Source organism: Ischnura elegans, chromosome 10 (assembly GCF_921293095.1).
Source record: "Ischnura elegans chromosome 10, ioIscEleg1.1, whole genome shotgun sequence".
In the NCBI taxonomy this organism is placed as follows: domain Eukaryota; kingdom Metazoa; phylum Arthropoda; class Insecta; order Odonata; family Coenagrionidae; genus Ischnura; species Ischnura elegans.
In genome coordinates, this window is record NC_060255.1 from 23082547 (window position 1) to 23109421 (window position 26875).

Sequence of the window (26875 nt, forward strand, 5' to 3'; positions counted from 1 at the left end):
TGTAATAAAATAAATCAGAATTTAGGATAAAATTTCCTTTAAAATGACGAATAGTTCATTTTTATAGCATGCAGTGAAGCCAGGATATAACGTTTGCAAAGTACAGCGGCACATCATTTTGACGCCGAGAGTAGAAGAAAACGCTGTCTTCTTGGCTGGCACTCGAATGCATGAGGATCAACGTTGCTGAGCAATATGATAATCAATATGAGGAGTCAATATGAAAATATAGATCTATATTTTCATATTGACTCCCTTGATTTTAAACATCATGGAATTTTCTATGTCCTTCCGTAACTGAAATTTAACAAGTGTCTTAATAATATGAGTCCATCGTAACGATCGTAACCATCGAGAAACACCTATCTCGATTTTTGTTCGGAAGTTGAGTTTTTATTCTACGGCGGCCGAATTATCGAAAAATCTCAGTTTCAAGTTATTCAGTCAATGAAATATGGAAATATTATTTATATTAAAGTTATCTTCGCTCACATAGCACACGGGTTTATCATTCCGTTTATTTTTCCGTTTTTTTTTCCTCTTATTTTTCCGTAACGCTCATCCCGACAGACGGCATGCATCGAGGCTTTTCTTCTAATTTCCTCCGTGGGAATGCAGACGAAAATTTTTTCTGGGGTGTTATCGCACAGAGGAACAATGCACCACTTGTAATTTTTCCTTATTTCAGCCATGTTCTCCTTTAAACGCAACGTGGCTCTTCCAAACCTGCAGTTACTGGGCTTGGATCTTGGACTCGTACTGAACTATGACGTCACAGCCAAAGATTAGTGGGGGCGGTATTTTTTAGCCCGCGAAACTCGGGCGACTTTTGGGAGTCATTTTCTAGGGTATTAACTGAATTTTAAGCGGAAAAAAGTATATTGCGGTACTAAGTGTTCACTGTAGTATATCAACATACTGTTAATAAAAAGTATGCAATTTCCCTATTGGTGAACCGATTTTTGTTCAATTTTCGCAAGTAGCTCGATTAAAGCATCGTAAAATTAACTTGTTTCAATTTTTGAGACTTCTAGGCCTTCTGAAATCCTGAATAGTATCTTGTTACGTCAAAGGTTGGCGTGATATCAGCTGAATTTCTCCAATTTGCGATCCATTATTTGGTGATAATATTTCAAATATTACCAAAATCAAGCCGACTCCCTCCATTGAGCTTCGTCCGCAACTGCCCCGTTTACTTCTTGAACTCAGATTTAGTTCCAGGGTTGTCCGAGGAATGTCGCTAGCGCCGCCGTTTTTCGCTCATGTCGCGTATTTGAAGCAGTTCACGTTTGACTACCGAATACGTTGGATGTTAAATGTTTCATGTGGACTTCTTGGTGGTATAAGTGTGCTCCTGTTTTCCCCCTTGTGCCAAAGGTTTCGCCGTTTTTCCTTGAGGAGTTGAATTATACAGGCAAGTGAAGTTTTTATCTCAAAAGGCGCCGTTCTTTATGCGTCAACAGGTGGTTTCCTCAAAATTAATTCAGCAGCAAGTCTAGACTTTCGTGACTTTTTAAAATTAATATCTGAGAAATCTTGAACTCCTAGGAATCATCATGTTTTAATGAAGCTGATCACCGCGTCTTTTTGAATTCGTTGTGATAATGCAAGGGGAGAAGTGTATAACTTTTTAAAATTAGTTCTCTTTGTGCTATTGAGGCTACTATCACCGCGTTTCCTCTAGGTTTAAGCAATCATTCATGCCTATTTATCTTTTCATTTTTTTAGGGCTTCAGGAGCATCCTTTTTCGGAGAAAATTTCTTCAAGTACACACACTATCCCACTTAGTACCCGATTGGTGCATAAGATACTTAGTTTTTCGGTGTAGCACAATTTTTAAAAAGTTTTATTTGTTAAAAAGCTATTTATAAAGTGCCTGAAGTAATGATTTGTGTGCACAAATGGGTTTACAACGTACACTTGTCGATTAAGTACTGAAATCGGTTCACTTACGTTTCCTCCTGGTCGACGCACCAAAGTAACCTTTAGAAAAGATCTATTTTAAAGTCAGAAATCCCGATTTATGAGAAGGTAATAGCCAAATAAAGGAGTACTAAAAAAAGCAGGGTATATAAAATGATCTGCATTACTTGCAGTGCGTTCGCAACTCTTCTGCTGCAGCCATTTCAGATCGCCATCTCATATCATGAATAATATCCAATACTGCCGTCTTTAATGTGTCAATTTATTTTAAGATGCGATAATTAGCTGACGTCCATCTAATCGAGTTCGCTGTCGATGGCACCGTGGCCTTGTTTCCCTTCCCTACTTGTGTGGCGATCAAGGTCGAATCTGTTGAGGCATCTCGAGACGAACATCATCATGAGGGTGATCTCGTATGAAATTTTCCGTGGCCAGTGTTGAGAAGACTGGTTCCATAGAATCCATCATCACCGTCGTCCTCTCTTTTCATGGCTCCGGAATAGGAAAAGAATATAAACTTTCATCAATTCCTTCTTGTGGCCAACGGCGGCTATAGCATGTGTCACATGGGTGGGCCAGACTGTAAAATCGTCGAGCCTAACCTCGAGTTAACGTAGATGAATACGAAGGAAAAAATATAGTTTGAAACATTAATTTATTGACCTTACACAAATGGCACCCCTTTCCCGATGCATGCCACGCAGCAAAAACAAATTATGCCTTAGGCCTTGACGCGTTTTCGAGAGTGAATTCATTTTATATTCCCTTGAAAAACAGCATAATCGATACCACAACTGTGAAATATAATTAAATTAATATGGATAATACAAAATTAACAGAGTGATTTTTACATTAGCCTATCACTACATACAATTTATTTTAATTTTATAAAATAAGTTGACTTTGGTTTTCGATTCTGAAATTTTTCCGTCTTACTTGGCTGGGCCGACAAAAAATTTTGGTGGGCCCTGGTCCACCTAGGCCAACCCCCTGGCGCCGCCTCTGCCTTTGGCACAAAATAGTTGTTATTTAACTCCCAGGGTTTGCCTGTAAGAGAGACTTCTTTGGATTTTTTTATTCTTTAAGGAAAATGAAAAAATCCTAACTATTAGCTTGAAGTTGGGTGGGTGATATTTCCATCGTCATCGCTCGATGCCAAGTTGTTGGAGTTACCGCACGGTATGTTGTCTTATGGTTTTGCCAAACCCACTTACGAAAGACATCCCGTCAGATATCCCATTCCCGTCAGCAGTGGCACAGCGAGGGGGGGTTTTGGGGGATAACCCCCCCCCCCCCCAGAGCTCATAGAAATTTTAAGTTTAATCCATTTTACTTAATTGGATTGATATTACCATTATAATAGTGTAAGGATTAATAAAATATCCCTCAGAAAGCCGTAAAACTCACCATTTTTTTTTACCATTTATCTTTAAATTCCGCAAGTTGTTAATTTCGCAACTACCGCTTATCCTGGTGGGTATTCCATACCCCCACACACCCCGGTATTAGTTGCACCTCCCCAGCCTTAATTCCTAGCTGCGCCCCTGCCCGTCAGGGCCTATGCCACAAACACTCGAACGGACGAAATATGGACGAACACTCACACCGGCAGCAGAACAAGCCCTGAAGACAGAGAATAATTCTTTCTCCGAATCGTTTGCGGCATGGATTATTTGAACCATCGCATCACCCGGACGGAATCCCGAGTAGTGGCGTAACTATGGGGGGGATAAGAGGATAGATCCCCATCAAAGCCTCAGAGAAATTTAAAAATTATTTAAAACTATTTTAAGCGCGGTTAAATTAAGTATATTAAAAGCTGCGAGATGACGGGAAGCCGCCTCGAACGGACTTCGTTTAAGCACGTTCCTGTTGTCATCGGAAGAGTTGCTTGAGAAGCGATCTCTCTCGGCGACTCCACGGACGTGGGCTGGCGGCGGCTAGGGGAGGCAGTCGTAGTTGGGCAGCGGGATAGAAGTGTAAGGCTTGGGCTGAATAATGTGAAGTTGCTTTGTGTGAGAATTTGGACTTGTTCCCTGCTTTGTTTCCCCCGAACCCTTTTACCGTCGGCGAGGACGACTTACACTATTATCTAGTTTTGTCATGTAATAACGACATCTGCTAAAGTTAAATCTAAAGTGCCAAAATTATGTAAAATGTATTTCCAGGTATATCATTTTTTTTAACTTTTCCCAGACCCCGTTGCCTGGGGGGGGGGGGGTCGCCACCCCATCCCCCCAGAGCCTATCCCTAGTTACGTTACTGATCCCGAGAACAATTCTCCAGTGGAATACGCCGGGAAAATGGCACTTCATAAAATCCTACCTATCGTGACCGTTTTTTCTTGGTGCTTCCGATTAATTCCAGTGTGACTGGAGGCTCATCATGCACATATAAAAATCATTAATGACTTTAGGGGTATCGATCCCGACGCGCACCTATCTTGACCCACCTTGTATCCGCGCCTACCCTATCAATGAGATGATAATGTTCGACGATAATTTGTCAACTGTCGTCGGACTTATCAATTTGTGGAGTTCCGGTCCATGTCATTCCACGTCTTTGGTAGTCGTTCGTGTGATTTCGACTTACTAGTAGTTTTTTTTAGTAAGTGTTTTTTTGTAGAAATTACGGCAAAGGTGCACCAGTTACAGAACGTTATGGTTAGGGTTACCCGGTAGTTTCTATTATTGTACAGGTGGCGTAGATATACTATGTTACATCTCTGTCAGGGGTCGAGGTCAATGTAACGTTAGTTGAAGTAATTTTAATATGGTCACCTCAAGGTATCGTATGTTTAACATAAATGTAAAGTTAACTCGCATCAAGATTGGTTATCGCAGCATGCTGCGGCCTTTCATTCGAATAATTCAGATGGCTTTGCTTCGGGTTTTCTTTATTTTAGTCATTTGAGTGGGAGAAGCGGACTCCTGAATACCCTCTTATATTCGCCCATGTCTTGTGCAGTGGCTTTTGTTCGCATGCACGCTGCATTTCTTGATCCTCCGTAGTAAGCCACTGTCGGAGAGTTTCATTCAAGCACTCGTAAGGGAATGATTAAAGCGTAATGACTGCCCGTCATATTTGACCTCTCGGAAATTGCGGCCACTTACTTCCTATTGGACGGTTTAGCCTAGGGTATGGCTCTCTATAGGGGGGCTGACCTATATTTGCCGACTTGGCGAGCAAGCAAGCCGTTTCTCGTAGCCGCGGGCCGGCTAATGCATCTTCGCCGATGCAAATATTCGTAGTAGGCAGTTCCACTGCATAGTCGCAGTCACTCGTTCCCTCGTTCATCCTCGGCGATAGTTTTCTGCTTCAATCTTCATTTAGGTCCCAAGACTATTCCTTTCTTCTCTCATTGCCGCCGTTAGATCTCCCTCCTATTGTAATTCCCTCTTGGAGACTCTGGTATCACTGTTACGGTAGGCATTAGACCGTTTGAGTGGCGTAACTTTGGAGGGGATAGATCGCCCCCAAAGCCTCAGACAAATAAAAAAATAATTTAAAACTATTGTCTAGTTTTGTCATACAACAACTGCATCTGTTTAAATTTAAATTTTAAGCTGTATTTTTTATAAGCTGTATTTTTGTAATGTAAGTTAAATTTTAAGCGTAACTGTGGGGGGATAGATCCCCCCCCCAAATCCTCAGACAAATAAAAAAAATTTAAAACTGTTGTCTATTTTTGACCTATACTAACTGCATCTGTTTAAAGTTATATTTTAATAGCCAGAATGAGGTAAAATGTATTTCCAGGTTTGTCGTTTTTCGAAAATTTTTCCGGAACCCCTGTTGCCATGGGGGGTCGCCACTACAGGCTATACCATCCGCCCCCAAAGCATATGCCTACTGTCTGCGTCAAAATGATGTGCCGCTGTACTTTGCAAATTTACATCTAGACTTCAGTGTATGCCATTAATAATGAATAATACGTCATTTTAAATGAAATTTTATTCTCAATTATTACTTATTATTTTTTTATGAAAATTTCAAAAATATAGGCACGCGAATGCAATAAATGACTCCGCGCACCATAAAATTAGCCGTTTTGTCAACTTCATGAACTTTGTGACTCAACCTAGGGAAAACTACTGCGTCTACAGAATTTATCTTCCACAATAAGTTGAGAATATCAATGTAGATTAATAAAATGGCTTTTGAGTATTTTTAAAACGTATATTTTGATGTAAAATAAGGAAAATGTTTAAACACTATCTTGTCCCAGAGTTTACCCCGAAAGAAAAAATAAAATTAATAAAAACAATACTTAATTTATTTGCAATTTTTCTATGATCCGAAAATACGTGATTTTAATGTAGTATAGATTATATATGGGCATTACACAAATAAGCCAGAGCGAACGAATGCTGCGTTGCCACGTCTTGCGTGCGAAACTTTGCTTCCTGGTAACCGGCATTGGCCCGGCTAAGCCCCGTTTGGCAACATGACATTAATAAAAATGATTGATATCCAAAAATATCAATATTTTTATAGATTATGGATCATAGAAAAATTGCAAATAAATTAAGTAGTGTTTGTATCAGTTTTATTTTTTCTTTCGGGGTAAACTGTAGGACTAGATAGTGTTTAAACATTTTCGTTATTTTACAACAAATATACGTTTTAAAAGTACTCAAAATCCATTTTATTAATCTACATTAATATTCACAACCTATTGTGGAAGATGAATTTTGTAGACGCAGTAGTTTTCCCTGGGTTGAGTCACAAAGTTCATGAAGTTGACAAAACGGCTAATTTTATGGTGCGCGGAGTCATTTATTGCATTCGCGTGCCTACATTTTTGAATTAATCATAAAAAAAAAAATAAATTAGAATTAAGAATAAAATTTACTTTAAAATGACGTATTATTCATTATTATGGCATGTACTGAAGTCCAGATATAAATTTGCAAAGTACAGCGGCACATCATTTTGACGACGACAGTAGTTTCGCCACTGGACCGTATCTAATAGCCTGGTTACCGTACGAGTGAATTTCTAAATGTATGTACGCGTGAATAAACACGAAACTGCGCTGTGTAACCACCCAACTTGTTCGAATGCATGTACAGAAAATAAAACCCTTTTCTAATTTGGTTCATCTATTCGTATATGTTACGTTCCGGTCTTCAAAAATCATTCATGCTAACAGATATTAACTCTTACGTGTAAATGTACCGTGTAAACAGGTATTAAGACCTACCCCTGCATCATTTGGCCACCATTTAATTTCTTATTAGTCAATTTGTGAGCCGACGCGAGCGAGCGAGTGAAATTATTTCCAGTTGAATTTTTGGTTGTTTATGGCTGTTTTCATTTTCGTTCTTGTCAAGCAGTGTGTCATGCCGAAAATCTGTGACGTTTTTAGATCCTCATTTGGGTGTGGAGGATCGGGCTCCTTATACTGAGGCTGCTTCAACTTTTTTTTAAGGAGGACCATGGACGCAGTTATGAATTAAGGCTGGGGGGGAGATTAGACGCAACTTATACAGGGGGGCCGGAGGAGTACGGAATACCAGGGTAACCGCAGGGGCGCCGACTTATAAAAAATATTGGGGGGGCCCATATCCGAGGTCTTGCCCCGGGAAGAGGTTAAATTCAAAGTGTGTCGCAGCACCGAAACACTATCATGATTCACACCACCTGATTCAGTTAACCTGCTTAACCTTATAATTATTTGTTTTAACACATTGTTGAATTTATTTTAAAAGGTAACTATTGTCAAGCATGGGAAATAAAAATTACCAATATATTTTTGTGATTTCACAAAGCATAATATAACTTAATTATTTTCTTGAAACATTGAGGGGGCTCCGCCCCCCCAAACGAATCTTTGAGGGGGCTCGGGCCCCCTCAGGCCCCATGAAGTCGGCGCCACTGGGTAACCGCGAGGTGCGGTGGCCCTTCCCTAGTTAAGTTTTAAGATAAATGTTTCAAAATGGTGAGTTTTACGGATTTTTGAGGGATATTTTATTAATCCTCATACTATTCAATAAGTAATATCAATCAAATCAAGTAAAATGGATTTAACTTAAAATTTCTCTGAGCTCTTGGGGGCGGGGGATTATCCCCCAAAACCTCCCCCTCGCTATTGAGGAGGACATGCCAGGATATTTTATATTTCCGGGTAACATCTACGACGAACTGTCAATGCATGCCCTCGAAAATGCTTCAGACAACGGTACTAAATTCTTTGCTTTATTTTCCTCATTTCTTGGCAGGAAACCGGCCGCCTTGGCCCCACCATATATACGCCCCTGGGTCAAGATATCGATGATTTGATCTGAAATACACACCTACGATGAGTAGTCGTCCTAGCTATTCGGAAGTTCAAGGGTGTCAACGTTCAAACCCCCAACGCTCAAAATTTTAAAATTTCAAATTGATTAAGTTAATAATAGATAATAATGGTTATATTACCTCGAAGGCGGACCATTTGTTTAGGTGACCATCATTATATATAATTATCTTCTATGCATATGTTTAAATAGCGGAAAAATAACACGTACCAACGTTAACAAAAGTAATATCTTCGACGTTATATGTTATTATAATTATCAAATTTGAATTAACAGAGTTTTTTTTCAACTGTAGGCAACTAAACAGCCAATTATTTTACAGCTTTAAAAAAAATATGAAGATCTACCACCCTTTTGTATTCAGATGGTAATAATACACGATTACTTCGTCGCGAAAAAAGACAAAATGCGACTGATCTAGAGGTTGTGATTGGTCCCCTCAATTTCCATTCAGAACTTCTCCCGGAAATGGTACATTGGTATGCGGGCTTCGCTACTGAGATTGTGTGGATCGGGCGATAGCGATGATGTTTTGGACGGGGGCTTGAATAAACAGTGACGAAGAGTTTCGCCGCATTTGAATTGGCCCCGAATAGTTGATAGCCTTGCAAGGGTTAATGCACTGCAAGGCGGTCCTGGCTAGGCAGATTGACTGGCCTCCGGCTTATCGTCATCATTAGTATACGACCTTAAAATTTTGGCTCGTCTTTGCTTCGGAAAATCTCGAGTTGTTGTGAGGAAAATCTTCCACTCGGCCTGTCCGATTTATGGCTCATGCTACTTACCTTGGCGTGATTTGGCGTATTACGAAAATTGACCAATTAATGATTTACTCCTTCAATCACAGTACTGAACGCGTATCAATCATGACTTTTGTAATGTATGTTTTTTTCCCGGCGAACAATGGTATCGAAGATTCACTGCCAATCATGAATTTGATTTTTTATGATAACGATAGCTTTCGGTGGACCTTTTTTCTATTTTCCTTGCTATTTGTTTATTTCAAGAGAATTTTGAATCTTTTACGAGAAATGACTCAATCCTATGTCCTAGTCATTTTGAGTTGTTGTGAGCTAACGGATCCTTTCTTTAAGTTTTCAACTTCTTAGTTACCTGCGTCACATGAGGTCAAGTTATTTTTTAAAGGCCTTACTTCTTGAAAACTTCCGCTTTCATATTAGTATAGTATATGAGGTAAAATTTGCATTCGTGCGATGCAGGATAAGAGTTGAAAAGCGTCTACTCTCTTCATCCTGGGCATTTCAATATGACAGAGTAAGTTTTAGGCAATATTTACGTCAGGAAAAAAACAACATTGAATCGGTCGAGCCGGAGTCGGAGAGTGTTGCGTCCTTCTGTCTCTTTTATGTTTCTTGATCTTCCGTTTGCGGTGACTTTGTTCGCTGTTAGAACACAACAGGGACCATTCTCGTTTAGTTGAATGGGTGAGATAACGGGAATTGATAATTTTTTGTTTTCTTAGATGGTCGGAGGAAAAATATTTTCTCATGTCGATGTAACATATAGTTTTTTCTTGGCGTTTTGTGTCCTTTTTTCGACTGATTATCCTTCCAACCGATACAATTCCCATTAAACGTGCCATTATGAGAATAAGAATTCCATATTTTCTCAGCTATCTGTTACTTCATGTGTTGGGTGGTTTCTGAATATGCTGCCCTCAATGAAATGCTGAATCTGTAAATTGCCAGTTAAAATGGTCCCTCACACATCGAATATTTTTACTTAAATCGATTAAATGATTTACAACCTTGAGTTGCCTTTTCCGGCTTCCCGTACTCCGCCACTTTGCCTGCAGAAATATTCAAGTCATTCAACTACCACGGTGATAAATGGCTAAGTTATAATATCGTTCCCGCTCCATCGTCTTATATTTAAGGCAGGCCCATGCTGTGGGCCGCGGGGATACCGGGACGTATCCCGGTGAGCCCTCCAACCAGCAAAATCTTTGTCGCCCTCCTGTTCCATAAATGGCAAATTTTACAGTCAGAATACCAACATTGAATACATAGAGCAGTTGATGAAAGGCGCAAAGCAGATGAATTATGTATGTAGCCGTCGAAAGAATTGGTGATTTGTGGTTGGAGTGAAGAGTTGTGTAAAACCAATCTTAAGATTTATGGCTGTTGATGATGAGTGGAAATGAGATTGATATTATTTCGTATGGAGATACCATGGGCAATGAGACATTTATGGAGGAATGATATTTTAAAACATATTGAATTCATTGCGATTTCGGTTCCCAAAAGGATAAATGTGAAGCGAATGCTACACGCAGCCAGACGTGTATGATAGTAGATGTGCGGGTTGCATACACTAATTTGTTGCTCATTCTCACGCGTCGCAGGGCCAGAAAATTCTTTGGATAAACTTTAAACTTCGTAAATGCAATGAAGAAAGTTGTGCCTATAATTTTTTATCGTCGAAATGCATTCGCTTCAAAATATTTCAACTTGAGATGAAATTCGCCCTACAATCGGCCTTTCCTACAGGATGAATATCGTAGGGCGCGGGTTTATTGTACTTAATTAATTTGCGGAATATTTTACCTTAGTTCAGGTATTACGAGCAGGCGACCGACATTAATAAGTCATCAGTGCTATGCTAAGGAAGGGCATGAATAGAATCATGGAGATAACCCGACGTTAGTCGAAGTTAGAGAGAAGGGGTTTACAGTCGGACGGACGCTCAACTGCGCTTGAGTAATCGTCTACGTGCATCTCAAGGAGGGATTGAGTTACCTCAGTTAAAGCTCGCTTCACTTGAACCCGGATCCACGGAGTGGAAAGCCAATTCTCCGACTCCCTCACCTACCCGGTCTAATTTAGTGTTCGTGGTCCATCGATTTTTATGTAAGTAATGGCTTTAAAATATTTCGTTTTTAACCGTGAGCGTTTTCACCGCAAATTCATGTTATTTTGTAGTCAACCAGGGGCCTTCTTCGTGTTGATTATCTCAGAGGCCGTGCGTATGAGTCTGCCTAAGGGCTCAAGCTTTGCCTCTCGCTTGCGTAATAATTGGTTGACCCCATTAGCCTAAGATTTCGTCGAGCCGAGAATTATCGCGCTCGGTTGCGCCAATTTTCTACATTATCGGATTACGCTGCCCACAGTCATTGGACATCCTCGTCATTGAATTTCCTTCGTATCGTTTGCTGGCGATTGATATTATTTGCGGTTCGCCATCTGACTTTCCGAGGTCCTTATCTGCGGGTGTACTCCTTGACCTTCCTGTGGATTGGGGATTAATTTACATCTAGTTTTGCTCCAGTTTTACTTGGTCTCTTATCCAAATAGCGGTGGACACGTATCCCTCTTTACAGCTTGGTTTTCCATTGGTGCATAGTATTATAAGAAGGCTAGAGGCGTACTTTTGTTGTGCTTTTGTGTTGCTGTGTTCGTGTTATCTGGTTAATTATAATGACCATTAAGAAAAAATTTTCATCGATATCGATAGTATTAAATATTGATGTAGTTATGAGATAATTAAACCTTTAATACAAAACAATTTTCACAAATGACAAAACCAAGTCTGCATTCGGAAGGGAAGAACATAAATACCTAATACGTGTTTTGTTTGTACGTACTAATACGTAATTTGTGTTTTGTCATCCCATACATCCCATTTTGTCACAAATGACATAACGACGTCGTTTTGTCATTTGTGAACTTCAACTTCCACAAAGTTTAGCCGGAAACCATTCAACAACATAATTGTATTATTACCTCAATGGTCAGCATGTTACTTTTTACAGAAATTTATGTCGGCGGACACGAGATACTGATAATACAATTTTTCGCTTTAATTTCATAATTTTTCGAATTAGTGATTTATGCTATTCACTTCCGAATGCAGAATTTGGGGAGTACTGGTCCTTCTGAATAAGTCGTATAAGTTGGAAAGTAATTATTTCAATTTTGGCGTGAAATTTGAAACTTGACTGAAATGTTCGAGATCAAAATCGATTCCAGATCAGAATGTCTACGTTCGACTTCACTTAGAATCCTATGAAAAGATTCTGTGGAAGTTGTTGAATAATTTTTATTTGTCGATTCTATTGAGAAATGGTCCTTTCTGTTTTTCGATTAGACAATTTCTTTTAAGTTTAGCGATGAAAATTCAGTGTAGTTGTCATTTTACGGTTTAAAAATATATTTTTGTTACTGAATGTTAAATTTTGTATTATTTTCAAATTTTATGCATAGAAAAACAGCATAATATTGCGCTACCTTGCCATAGTGGGTCTAGACTAACATTTTGTATCTCAATAGAGAATTGACGTGGCAATAAAGTGTTTTTATGAAAATCTAAGATGACGTGTTTTGAGATAGTTAAGTTTTAAAGTTACTGGGAGTGATTTTGAAGCCTTATTCCCACAAAAGAAGATTAAGTATACTATAGTTTATCCTTCTGTGTAATTATGTATGAAATTTACAATTACGTTGAAATTGTTTCTTCATCCCAATTAAAACAAGAGTTATAGACATTAGTATGCACTAGAGTTCGTTGAAACAAAAAATTGAATTTTGTATTACGAATATTTCGGACAATTTTCATTGTTGAAATATGAGATTCCTTACCTTATTAAATTATGTTTCTTGAGTATTGGAGAGATTTAGATAAATTGGTGATCCATTTGATTTCATGTATGTATCACGGACCTTTTTTTTAAGATTGTGAGGATGTTGATTTCGTAATGGGTAAGTGACAGTGTTGTTTTCCAGGGAGAATGAACTTCTCGGAAGTAGTGTTCTGGCGTACGTCTCAATTATCTGCGGTTCACTGTTATTCGCGCTCGTCCCTCTCTTGTAAATTCGCTCACGTCTCCATTGCACTCGACGTTACGCTATGTGCTTATGAAACGATTCTTTTCCTCTCGCTGTGTGTGATGCCAATTCATTCGTAACCAGATTCGTAGCTCATCCATCTTACCCATAGGGTAGGAATATCTTTACTCCGCGGCGTTACCTTAGAAATATTCGGACGATACTACCTTTCACTCTATTTTTGTGATACCCATTTATTCGTGATTTTTTCCTAATCCTCTTGGTTTTTTTACAAAATAAGACTCAGGATAGTTGATCGATATTTGCAAAATTCTTGAATTATGAAGATTCTTATAGTCAGAAATTTCTTTTTTTTTCGAACTATTTTGAATATGCAAAATGATGCATTCTGATCGAAATGCATAAGTTTCCAAATATTTGTAAAACATTTTCTAATGTGAATTATGTCGCTTTCCTATTTTTGAAATTTTATGGGTATTAGTCCCCGCCATCTATTTTTCGTGAAATTTTACATTTTTTTGGAATTTGACTCGAATATACTTCGATCCTCTTGTGCTTAAACTACGATATTGGCGTATTTCTGTCGAATGTGCCTGCTCGGTGTGCGCCTTCTGCATCAATCTATTTCTCCCTTTCGCTTGATAGCAGTCGCCACTCCATTTTGGCCTTGAGAATTATGTTGTCCGTTCCACGTGACGATGGGGTGCGGAATGGAAATATCTCCTTTGGAATCAAATGTCAATGCCACATGTGCTGCTCTGCAATAGAAAGTGTGGGAGGACATTTTAACATAGTGAGGAATGGTGCGCGAACGGTGTCGAAGTTTGTCCCGTTCTTAGCCAATACTCCCTACGCCATGAAATAACTTCGTCGTAATTAATTTAATTCTCATTTCATTGGGGATTGAGAGTTTTAAGTTTGTTGCGGTATGTTTTGAGATGAAATTTTCCTAGAACTCCATCATTCCACTTGATTCGTTTGTTCAGGGAAGCATAGAATTCACGCGTCAGAATTTTTATTGCCGGTGAAAATTCAATATTCTAATGCCTAACTTTTTTGAAGCAGGGATATAGGGGTTTTCTTATCTTTGATGATTGTATTGATTTAAAATGTAAATCGCCGTTTACTTTACATTTTAATGGGTCTCAAATCATTAGCCTTTACACATCTCTCATTACTTTCCGTATGGTGCCTGTATATGATTTGGTTTCTCGTAATTGAATCTTGTTTTCCAATCCATCCACGAGTGAACATTCGAGTTGTAACTCATTTTGAATGAAAAATTAAACTCAGTTTTTCCTTAGAATATTTTTATGAGTGCACTACAATGGTTTCGACGTTCCGCGTCTTCCTCAGGTCTAAGGATGACGCGGAGCGTCAGAACCATGGCTGCGTGGAAATTAAATAAACTAATAAAAATATTCTGTGGAAAAACAAAGTTTAATTTTTAATTCAAAATGAGTAAATTCCATAAGGTGTCGCCAGAAACCATCAACTTGTAACTCATTATTTATCCGCTTTTCAACTTACATAACTAATAATTTTCTGGCTCCATCATATGTTATTAATCCGTATATTATCTTAATTGGGAGAGGTTTTTATTTATTTATTTATTTGCAATAAACCCAAAAACAGTACATGAGACCTTTTACATTTGATTTTTAAACAAATGGATAAATAATAAAGTGGAACAAGAAATAACGACAAAAAAATAAAACTTGATTAAATACACTCAGATATACATAATACTCCACTTCTATGAACGCCTCATCCGCTCATTGGCTATTTGGGAAGGGTGGACAAAGAAAGAGGGATTTAAAGAGGAAGTTTCCTGATGGCGGTCGTAAATGAAGAAATTGATGATGTTATGTCAACAGAAGGAGCTTTGATGGAATTGTAGGTAAGAGGTAGCCTGTAGGTAAGGGATCTCTGGGTCACTGAGAAACGGTGGAGAGGTAGATGGAAAAGAGACGAGTTCCGTGTTTTACGGGAAGGGACACGGAGGGAGAACATTGAAAGAATGTCGTTAGACCTGAAGTGGCCATTCATGATTCGGTGGAAAAACCTGAGGTCACTAAGAGTACGTCTTCGCCCTAAGGGAACTATGTCAAGTTGAGAGAGGAGATCATCAGCAGTGAGATTACGGAGGGAAGGGTTACGGTTTTTCTCGATGTTTACGAAGAAATTAACAGGTCTATTAAGAATTTTGAGATTTGAGGTACAGGCTGAAGACCATAAGGGCGAACAATAATCAATAAGTGGAAGAACACATCCGGAAAAGACAGATTTCAGAGCTAAAGGACTCCGTATTTCTGTAAATCTGTACAAAAGTCTAGCTAGAGCCATCGCTTTGGTAGATATGTGCTTAAGGTGAGGGGTGAAGGTAAGCTTGGAGTCAAAAAGGATTCCTAAATCACTGTGGCATGTAACTTTCGGAATTGGTTGGCCAGAGAAACTATAGGATGAATTTAAAGGATTAGCACGTAGAGAGAAGGTCATGGTTTTGGACTTCAGGGGATTTACCTTTAGCTTCCAGGTGGAACTCCAATTTGAAATGGAAGCGAGGGCATCCTGTAGGTTAACGGAGTAGGAAGCCTTCTAGTGGCGTAACTACGAATATGCTTTTTGTGGAGGGTGGATGGCGTGGTCTGGGGTGGCGACCCCCAGGCAACTTACTCGGGAAAAGTTTTGAAAAATGACATGCCTGGATATGCACTTTACATCATTTTGGCACTAAAGATTTCACTTTAATCAAATGCAGTTATTGAGGTTCAAAACTAGACAATAGTTTTAAAAAGCTTTTTTATTTCTCTGAGGCTTTGAAGGGGATCTATCCCCTCATCCCCCCGTCCAGTTACGCCGTTGAAGCCTTCCCATGTCAGTACAAACATCTTTTCGGTTGGATCTTGATGTTTGCGTGCCCTAGAACCGGAAGGTCATGATATAAAAAAATGTTTACGATATGTCACTTGGAGGGCGCATTACGTTGCCAGCTTGAAATCTTGCAGTCCACTTCCGCCTTGCCACGAGTGATAAGGCTGGAGAGACGAAAAATTTCTCTGTCGCCGAAATTCGGTTCCATTGGAAGTTCTTTCATTGGACTTCAATTCGTCGCTGTACAAAATTTTGTTTGTTCTGTAATGAGTGAAATGCTAGTTGAACTTTTAAATCTCGTTTACTCGTTTGCTTTATCTTTGTGTCATGTTATCATTGCACTGACTTTATTCGCTGATCATATTTTTTATGAAAAGCTCTAGTGTAAATGATATAAGAAAACGCTAACTATTATTGCGCTGGGATTATTTTTATTCTCGCCGTTTATCATTTTCTCGTTTATCGCTTCCGACCAATATCCAAGTTTTAAATCTCCTACGTCATATGAATTTTACTGAAGTGTGTAATGTAATGAAGGTGGACTTTGAGAAGCGAAGTTTTCCTGTTCAGCGATTAATACGAAACCGTGATTCATTCATTTTTTGTTATTACTGTGAGAGTATGTACGCGGTACCTCACTTCAATGGTCTGAATTTGATATGCCGGCCTCGGTGGCAGCGGGTTAGAGTACTCGCCTGCCAAACTGAAGGTCGCGGGTTCGAGTCCCGCCGGGTTGGATTACCCCTGCCCAGGGCATGGATGTCAGTTATCGTCTATCGTCTTTATGTTCTATCCCACCGATGTAAAGGCCAATCAGTGCTGTTTTCTGGGTTAAGAAAATAAATAAAAGTAAAAAAATTCCGTCACTCTTATGATCATAATTCCCTCCTAGAGAACGGTAACTCCCTCGTTATTTAATTGTTGACAGAATTCCACTTACAATAATTCATTTTATTAATCCCTCGCAATCCACCGTTGATATTTATAAAATGTATTAGTCCGAGGTCATTTTTTAAAACTTATGTTGTGTATCATTTCCTGTTTTTTTTTTAAACGCAGAGATTTCAATGCCGTGGTAGGCCCCCATGACTATTACCTGTACCTAAATTGATGCGAAAAAGCATCCTACGGCAAAAAGTAGTGGGAACGAAAGGTCGTATTGAATAACCGGGGCTGATAAATGCTGAGTTCGGTTCATAGTCAAGACAAGTCATCGTTCCATTACTCCGAGTGTTCATCACCCATTATCCTGCTGTTAGCGGCAGACATTTTTATTGCATAACTACATAACCCATTTCTTTCATGCAATTCATATAATCCTAATTTTAGGAGCATTGTTAGCCAATTTTTTTGCATTCATTCCGCGTTACGTTCCGGTGTGTGACATCCATATTAGTCGCCAAAAATGCATTTTGTGCGTTCCAACTTTTTTTAATACTGTACCACGCTTTTCACCGACTTGCGGAATAATCAAGGGAACAGAAAAGTTGCAATGCGTTGGACTGTTCCTCCACTAGTATCCAACGATTTGATCGATGGATTTTTCTCATTTATAGGAAAATTCACCAAAATCGTTGGCACATTAATGGCTTTGCCTGGTTTCGCTAATAGTAGGGCCCTCTTCGCTTCTATAGCGTTGAGGCGTCTTTCCCTCTTCCGTCCCTTTCCTTTCCCAGAGGCGTCGACGGACCCCTATCGCGGCGGCGCGGCGCCTCTTTCCTTTTCCCTTCCTCTCCTCCCCCCCTAACCGGGTGTCTGGGCGTATAAGCCACTGGCTTGGTTCCCGGCCCCGGTGCGTTGTATCCTCGAATGGCTCCCCTGAGCCCTCATGCGTTGTTCCTCCACTAGTATTTATTGTTTTAGGGGAAGATAACAGAAGAAAATAGCAGTAGAATAGTCCAAGTGGAGAGTGCATTCCCCAGATAGATGAGTCTATTGACAGGTGAAAATGTAAGCGCTAAAGTCTGGAAAAAACATAATGGGACTTACATTTGAAGCATGCTTCTTTATGATAGTGAGGCAGTGACGACGATGACAAGGACAGTCGTGGAAATCGCAAGTTTGGAAGCTTTCGATATGTGGTGTCATAGAAGAATGATGAAAATCAAGCGGCTAGATCGTGTGAGTCATGCGAAAGTTCTAAGAAGAGTAGGGGAGAAGAGAGAAATTTTGAATACCTTTGACAGAAGACGGAAAAATTTATTCGACCACAGTAAACAGCTTACTCAATGGAGATTCTCGGAATGAGAATGAAACTTTGAACAGCTCATGCGGTTAACAGCTGTGTTTATCCTTGTTTCATGCACTTAGAATTAGGTAGGTACCGGTGGCGGATACAGATGTTGGGCGCGCGCCCCCCCTTGCGGGCCCAACCTTACTGCCAAACATTGCAAAACCACAATTATAACTTTTTTATATCATAAGATGGCATTGTCTTGTATATGTATATAATAACTTTAATTAAAATTTTCTTAAACTCTGCATGAGACTTGATTATTTTTTATTAGAATAAAAGAGAAGGTAACTCAAGATATCTTTTGCGCCCCCCCCCCTCGAGTTTTTTCTGTATCCGCTACTGGTAGGTACTCGGATATGAGTTGAGAAAACATTTCTTTCTATCATCAGTGGCCCTCAACGGACCATTGAAAAATATGTATCATTTGAACCACTGGAAAATCTGTCCACATGAGACTAGAAGCCTTCGGCGCTAGCGGCGAGTGTTGAATATGAAATGAACGGGTGGGGTGACAAACGAGGAGGTGAACCGAAGAATAAGATAAGAACGGGAATTGTGAAGAATCGCGCTCCAGAGAAAAGATAGAAACCAGCAGAAAATAGATGTAGAATCGCCCAAGCGAAGGACACTCCTCAAATAGAGGAGTGTCCTAATAGGTGAAGATAAGCGTTGACGTCTGGATGAATTGTATTACGACTTATTTTCGGAGCATGCTTCTTTATGGTGGATTGACCATGTCATTAGAGAATGTACCAATTACAGGGCAAAAATGGAAGGAAACATGAATTGGAATATCCCCGAGAAAAACCAACAGTATGTATGGCAAATAAATAGCAACGCAAAGGAGAACAACATGAGAACTGAAGGAATTTGCATGGGAAAGGGTGTCATGGATGACTGCAATGCTAATATTAAGGCTGTTTTACACGGGGCACGTAATTGCGCATGTTATAACTGCATTAATTTCTCATTATGGCGTGCAATAGTGCGAATGCACGAACGAAATTAGAACGGGCTATTTTGCCATCTCACGTCCATGCATACACGCATGCCTTCCATCCATTCTGTTGTTTTATACGACCCAATTTTGACTGCGCCTTCGTAAACACGTCAGATTGTGCAATATGGTGCCCCGTGTAAAACGGCCTTTAGGATTGCATTACTTGGGATGTTTGAATTCGAGAATCGGATACATACTTCCGAGTAATTCTGTGTCGTGGTTCGAGTTCTAGCGACTCCAGCTCTGTTTCTGTCCCATCCGACGGAGAACCGTCTTTCCGACTCGCCTTCCCGAGGATAGAACGTGCGACCTTGCGTCTGGAAGAGAGGTTCCTCGGACCAAGTCTGTGGGTTGCTGCTGCTCCGCTGTGACCTCGCCCATCCACGGCTATTTTTAGACCCTCCCGGTCGGAAGGGAATGCATTCCATATCAATCGCCATATAATCATCGGGCAGGTTGTGCAAGCCACGGGCCTGGATTTTAATTTTGAATAAAAAAGGAATTTCTTCTCTATTATGAAGGTATTTAGGGCGAGGTGGTTTCCTTTGGTATTTTCCGGGCGTTTAGTGTGACGCGGAAGATCATTCGAGTTTTCCATCGGGACAATGACAACACGATTTTGGTTTTCATCGTCAGGGGCCAGTGGCGCAGGGCCGGCCTTAGGGCGGGGCGACCGCCCCGGGCCCCGCGCTTTGGGGGGCCCTGCGTTCGTGAAAAAAAATTAAAATATACGATAGTTTTGAAAACGCAATTTCAACTATTACTGTATTGTTAAGTACGTGCTAGATAAAAAATAATATTATGAAAAAGGAATAATAATGCAGTAGTTTTTATTGTGCAATTCACGCTTGAAGCTCATCAAGACTAATCTCAGAAGTAGCATCTCACAGGAACGCCTAAGTTCTCTTGCTATGTTGTCAATTGAACATGATGTTGAAGGGAGTGGTAGGGATTCAAAATGCTCGAGTTTGTAGATGGGGTGTAGAGTTTAATATTTTAAGTGAAGGGCCCCGCACTGAAGGTTCGCCCCCAGCCCCGCACCTGCTAGGGCCGGCCCTGCAGTGGCGTAATGAGGAATATGCTTTGGGGGGGATGTGGGGGCTTTGGGGGGGTTAGTGGGGGCAATCCCCTTTGGAAACGGAGATTTAAGGAAAAATTTTGTAAAATAATATGCCTGAAAATGCATTTTACATCATTTTGCCACTTAAAATTCAACTATAAGCAGACGCAGTTAGTATACTATATCAAATCCAGACAAGAAATTTAATCATTTTTTGATTTTTCTGAGGCTTTGATGGGGAATGCATCCCCTCATCCCCCCCACCCATAGTTACGCCACTGTCAGGGGCCATACCAGGCCCGTGCAATAGTTCGTTGTTTATTGCCCAATCACCCGTATTCACCCATGGGAATGGAAGGCGACTCGGTTTTCGAAACGTCTGCAGTCACTTGTCATTTAGACGGGGGAAACCCAAATAGCCTTCCAAAGAGTAATTAAAGATGCAGCGGGCGGGAAGAAGGCTCGGAAGTTTCTGGTATCCCTGAAGAATGAGATTTATTGTCTCACGTATTTATAGGGCGCTGTCCTCCTTTCATATGTTCTAAGTGAGTTTTGAGATTTACTCTTTTATTGAAATTTCTACCGAAAAGTTTATGTCAACATTGTCTTGTTTGTAATTTACATGATTTCTCTTTTACTTGTATTTTCAACTAATAACATCTAGGAGATATTCAAAAAGAAGTCGCATAGGTACCTCCCGCTTGTATGGTCTTTTTCGGTGACATATTACTCGTTTAGAACTTTGGCTATCATCTTAGTAGACCGATGTCAACACTTCATCTCAAATTTGAAAACGCCCTTTAGTTATTTTCTTAGGTGTCATTTTTTTACATTTGAGATTCTGAGTGGAATATTGAGAATGATAGAAATTATGTTGAGTCGGGTCCTCTCTATTTACCCTGAAAATTTCACGAAGGTAGCAAAAGGGATGGCAAGTGAAACGAAACGAAAATGTGTCGATTCGACCCGGAGGGAAACGAAAATACCAAGCCTGGGTTTGGTTTCGTTCTCGCACGACATTAAAATCACCAACGAGTTTAGTTTCGACCTGGGACGAAACTTTACTCCCAGGAACGAAACTAAATTAAACGAATCTCCGTCGCTCACGTTACGTTTGGCATACGTTTAGAGAGGTTAAAACATTGAGCTTAAAAATCGAATGGCCAGTTTGCGTTCACCGTTCTCCTTCAGTGGCAAGAATATGAACGCCCCGAAACGGCCGTAGGTCGAACCTCTACTTCATTCAACAATACTTCGAACTCTGTGTGTAGGTTGAAACTAAACTGTTCGAAGGTGAAGCACATGGTCCCTCCGGTGCGAAACATTATCCGCGGTTCGTTTCGTCCCAGAGGTTTAGTTTAGTTTCCACCCGAAGTAGTTTTGACTCCGATTTCGTTTCGACCCTGAGTTTAGCTCATTATTCTTTTTTGTTTCGTTTCTACCTTTCGCTCCCGGGAACCAAACTATTGAAAATTTATTGGTTTTGACTTTCGTTTAGTGTCGATTGCCATCCCTGGATAGCAAGTTTTACCCCAGTCATTCTTATTCATAAAAGACAGATCGTGTGGTAGGCATGCGTTCTCTCAAGGCAGGAAGGTGTGGATAGCCTTGAATAATTGAGCTTGAAGCCATTTCTAGGCGCAATAAACATGAGCTTTGGGTGTCTAGTTTAGTGCGGTGTGTAGAAGTGGGATAAAAGAAAATTCTCGATAATTTTTTAAAATGAATTATTTATGAGTCATCGTGCTGTAGCATTATTTTATCACCCGAAAACCTTTTTTGTATTGAGAATAAGACAAAGTTCATAGAAGCAGGTCATCACTTCTTTTATATTTTGAGTCGTTTTATGCCATATGTCACTCATCAAAAGGTTCTCTGCATATTAGGTTATTAAATATACATTTAACAAAGATGATATATAGTGCATTATTTACAAATTATTACGTTATTAAATTCTAATATTATTCTAAAGACTACGGAAAGATAGGAAGGTTCTTGATAAGGGAAGTGGAAACGAGCTTTCGTGCCGACCCTACTTTGTTGATATTTGAGACATCGATCATATGATGAGGGTGTCGTTTAATAAAACTTTAACCCTAATAAAACTGTAGTATGTTCCTCCCTGAAGTCTCTGGTTAATTAAAATTTTACCCAGTTTTGTTGGCTTGATTTTTATTCTTCACTTTATTTTCTCTTTATTTATCGCCGTCTTGCTCTTGCCTCTCTCATAACTATTTGCGTGTGTTCATTATAGCGTATTTCATTTATTTTTAGCGCCTCGTTATCTCTTCTTTTTTAAAATTTTCACTTTTCTTTCCGGCCTTTCTTTGTGTTCCGTATGAGTTCTGAGATGTATCTTCCATCTTTTATTGAAATTTCTTCGGATAATTTTCGTGTAAAAATAGTCTTGCTGATGGTGCAAACAATTTATATTCTTTCTCTTCTATTTGTTTTTTCGCCTTTGCCACTTCATCTTATAATTTCAATATTAGGTAGCTGTGAGCGGTGTCAATTTTTAAAGCACTGAAGGAACAAATGACTTTGTACGCAGTCACGCGCACGGGTGCAAAGTTAAATACACCAAAGGATGAAGTTCGCCATGAAAAAATATTTGACTTAGCCGGGATTCGAACCCGGATCTCCCGATTGCCGGTCAGGTGGACTTGTGACGTCAACATCTTGTTCGGTAAAACCCATCCCGAAGTTTGCTCTGAGAAGATGGCTTGGTGGTGTAACTGGTAGCACGCCTGACCGGCAATCGGGAGATCCGGGTTCGAATCCCGGCTAAGTCAAATATTTTTTCATGGCGAACTTCATCCTTTGGTCAATTTTTAACTTAATTTCATAGAATTAGTGTTTTTGTTCGTCGTTTTCACGTGACAATTATCCTTTCGCCCACGCTGAATGTATGCATCTGCTCATTCGGTTGCTTGGCTTGTAGGCGTGTTCATTTTTATAACCATGAATTCCATTCCTCCTCGCTAGTTTTTTTGGCCGAGTGACATAGATGTCGTTGTGACAGCCGCCAAGAGTGTGTTCGCGTATGAGAGTATGTAGCCATTCAGTGTCGGGATAGATAACAATGGAAGGCGATAAAGTCGATAGATCCTTCCGCTTGCGTTTTGCGCGCAGAAATATGGCCAGGCTTTACGCAATAGCAGTTCTTCGCCTACGCGTAAGCATCTGGAGGGAAATTAATGACATCCCGGAAGACATGGGCACGGAAATGAGCCTTAGATGCTTCGATTAGAGGAGAAAAATTGACTACGCATTAATTCATTCAAATTGTTTCATTTTATGAATAAGTACGGTATTTATTGTTTGATATTTCATTACATTGATAAGTATTTACAATAATAATTATGAAAACAACTTTATATTTTTATAATAAATTATTCGAAACCGATCCAGGTTTCAGCAAATCGCCAATATCGCTGTTTCTTTTTTTTCCGCGTGGAAGCTTACAAATTTTGTTTGTGATTATGATTGTCATGCGTTTCTAGAAGTTATTGCCTGAAGCCATAAAATTTTTACTTATTGATGAAGAGAATTTTTTCCATTTTCAATTAAACGTATCGGAGCAGTTTTTTGTTTTCCATAATTTTTTGGTGGCCCAGTGAAAGTACCCGATCCCTTGCTGAACGTTTGCAATTAACATGCGCACGGATTAGATTGGGAGAACTCCGCCTTCATTTATCAAGTTAACACTCTGGTTTTACGCTGAGTTATTATATTTTAAAATTATCCCGAAAAAATAATCTCAGATTATAGTATATTGAATAAAACTATTTAATCATTTCTGTCAGCTGTCAATACTATTTGGTGTAATATTCTTTCCCTTGTGGGATTAGTAGTTTACGATTAATGTAATTTAGTTACATTGATCCTAGCTCTTTGTTGCCCCAGTTAAGTATTAAATTTCGTTAGATGAAGCTTTGGAAGCAATCAGCGTTCTCAAGGCTTCTTATTTGTGCATTTGTACTTCTATTCTCTGTAGAAACTGTAGCCAAGCATCTTCAGAAAATTAAAAATTAAACAATGATTACTGGGAGGGTAAGTGCCGGAAAAATGCTGGAATATTCAGTTGGTACCGAATGTAATCTTTCCTCCTGAACGAGTTTTACATTCATTTGCATTTTAATTTATGATTTGTTTTAATTTTCAAGAGATTTTCAAAATTTCGGAACATTTCATGTCCGGTTTATTTTTAAAACTCTGGGCCAATCCAGAAGTCTATCCTTGCATAAAATCAGCTCAAAATGTTAGCCAATTTTCAGCGCTATTACTCGAAGTTAGTATTTTCATTGAGATGGGGCAATGGGTGCCTAAAGATCGGGGTATGAGGAAAGCAGGGTTAATGAATGGAGAGAAATTGGACTGGAAATCTTGACAAGAATGAAATTGTGAGAGGAGGCGCTTGACTCTGTGGACGGTAGCGTAATTCTACTTTCATCGAAACGCTCCTTAATCATCAGATCGATACTAATGAATGAATGAACCCGAGAACGCCGCCAACTATAAGCTGAGCTCGTGATACTTGTCATCACGGCAGTCGTATTGCTTGATGTCGGTAGCCAATGTCCCGTTAGTCCTCTCCTTGCTGATCGTCTTCTAAGAAGAGCCATGCAGATCCTCCGTTCATGGTATGGCCGAAGTCACCTTGATTCCATCAATGTAGTACTTGACTTTCCTCGAGGTATTTGATGAATTTTTCCGAAAAATTATGAAATATCCCGTACCATACATTCATTCAATGGCGTATCTATGGGGGGGGGGGGATAGGGGATGAGGGGATATATCCCCTAGACCTGTTGCAGATATTAGAAGACGTGTAAAACGATTGTTTGCATGGGATAGTACAGGTATTTAGGAATTGCTAATCCCTATTTTTACTATCAACACATGTTCTGACCCAGTGGCGTAACTATTATAGGCCCCCCACCCCCAAAGCCTCAGAGATATAGAAATTCTCCCCAAATGAACCCTTCTCCAAAACAGCACTCCAAAATATTTTTCCTAGGCATGGGTTTGCCTACCTCCATCGTATTCTATTTATAAACACATGTGGTGTTATTTTTATATGTAATGGACTTCCACCGATAAAATATTGCCTTTAGGGAAAAATTAATTAAATTTATTTATTTAAAATATATTTATAGGACGTTACGAATATTTTGTTCTCGTGGTGGGGAAAAAACAAAACCTGAAGGCCTTAATTTAAGAATATATGTGGAATTTTTAATATCGAAACCGTAATTAAATCTTAAGACAAGCATAAATATATGTATCTAGATCTTAAGATATTTTTTTCAGTACAAATATGTGATTAGTGTTGATAAATTATTCGAATTTATTAAACCTATTAAAAAGGGCTTCCGTCTTATTGACATGCTGCATACAAGGCCGCGTAAGTCAATGATTTTTCTTATTATCCATTTTCGTGCGGTATCCCGTAGCAGACTTCCTTCTCCGCCTGCGCTGAATTACGTCCGACGACGCAGTGTTGTCGCTGTGGGTGTGTGCTACCCTCGTTAAGATGCGATGATAACAGTTTTTCCTCCGTGCATCTTGCGGAAGGATCGTCGCAGGTGTCCCTACCATCTCATTATCACCTGAGTGTGGAAGCCATTCGTGGGCGTTGGTATTACCCATTTGCACCTCGTAACGTTGCGCACGGTGTCATGATGTTTAACGATGAAGAAATGATTGCACCGCTTTCTCTTTCGAGTTTTGCGTAATTGATTTTTTATTTTATCTATCTTTCCTTAGCCAAAATTTCACGAGTAAAACCTTAAAAGATAGTTAACATCATGATTGAATGCTATTTTTCATAAGAAAATAATTTTTTTCTCTTCTTATCTTGACCTCGTTAATTAATGGTAAAATAATATTGGTATATATGTCAAATGTATATGATGCAAAAAATTTGTTAATCAACGTTTCAGTTTATTTAAAACTATCATCAGGGCTATGAATGAAAACATGAGAACACAATAAAATACAATGATATACAATATTTTTACATAAATAAATGTTACGGAAGAGTTTTTTTACAATAATATAATTAAAAAATACATTAGAAGATAATACACAAAACATTTTGAAATACCTTAGCTTTGCATATTTTTATTGAAATTACGTTGAGAGTAAAAGATTGAACACCAATGCAGCTTCCACTTAAATCTTTATTAGATACGACCATGGTTTCGTAGCGATGCTACATCATCAGGTGGACAAAAAGTAAACGACATGGGTATATATAGTTGAAAAAACCGTTGCCAACACGTTTTCAACTATATATACCCATGTCGTTTACTTTTTGTCCACCTGATGATGTAGCATCGCTACGAAACCATGGTCGTATCTAATAAAGATTTAAGTGGAAGCTGCATTGGTGTTCAATCTTTTACTCTCAGTATGATTGACTTCCACAGAGTACTGCCTGAGACAGTGTCGCATGAAATTACGTTACAAAGCTTTTACCAAACCTAGTTACCATTAATTTTTTTGTGTATTCTCTTCTGATGTATTTTTTTAATTATATTATTGTAAAAAGAAACTCGTATACCATTGTATTTTATATTGTTCTCATGTTTTCATTCATAGCCCTGATGATAGTTTTAAATATACTGAAACGTTGGCTAACAACTTTTTTGCATCATATACATTTGACC

General features: G+C 39.3%; 1 protein-coding gene and 1 non-coding gene across 2 annotated transcripts in view; both read left to right on the forward strand.

The window, feature by feature from the left end:
• The first annotated feature begins 1269 nt into the window (after positions 1-1269).
• LOC124166535 (alpha-aminoadipic semialdehyde synthase, mitochondrial) overlaps positions 1270-26875 on the forward strand; it is a 67500-nt gene continuing 41894 nt past the window's right edge. The window contains exon 1 of the mRNA XM_046544085.1: positions 1270-1414. The gene's annotated coding sequence lies outside the window, so the exon portion shown is untranslated. The remainder of the gene's footprint in view (positions 1415-26875) is intronic.
• Positions 22922-22993, forward strand: Trnaa-ggc. Its single transcript has one exon. It is a non-coding gene; the product is annotated as a tRNA-Ala (tRNA).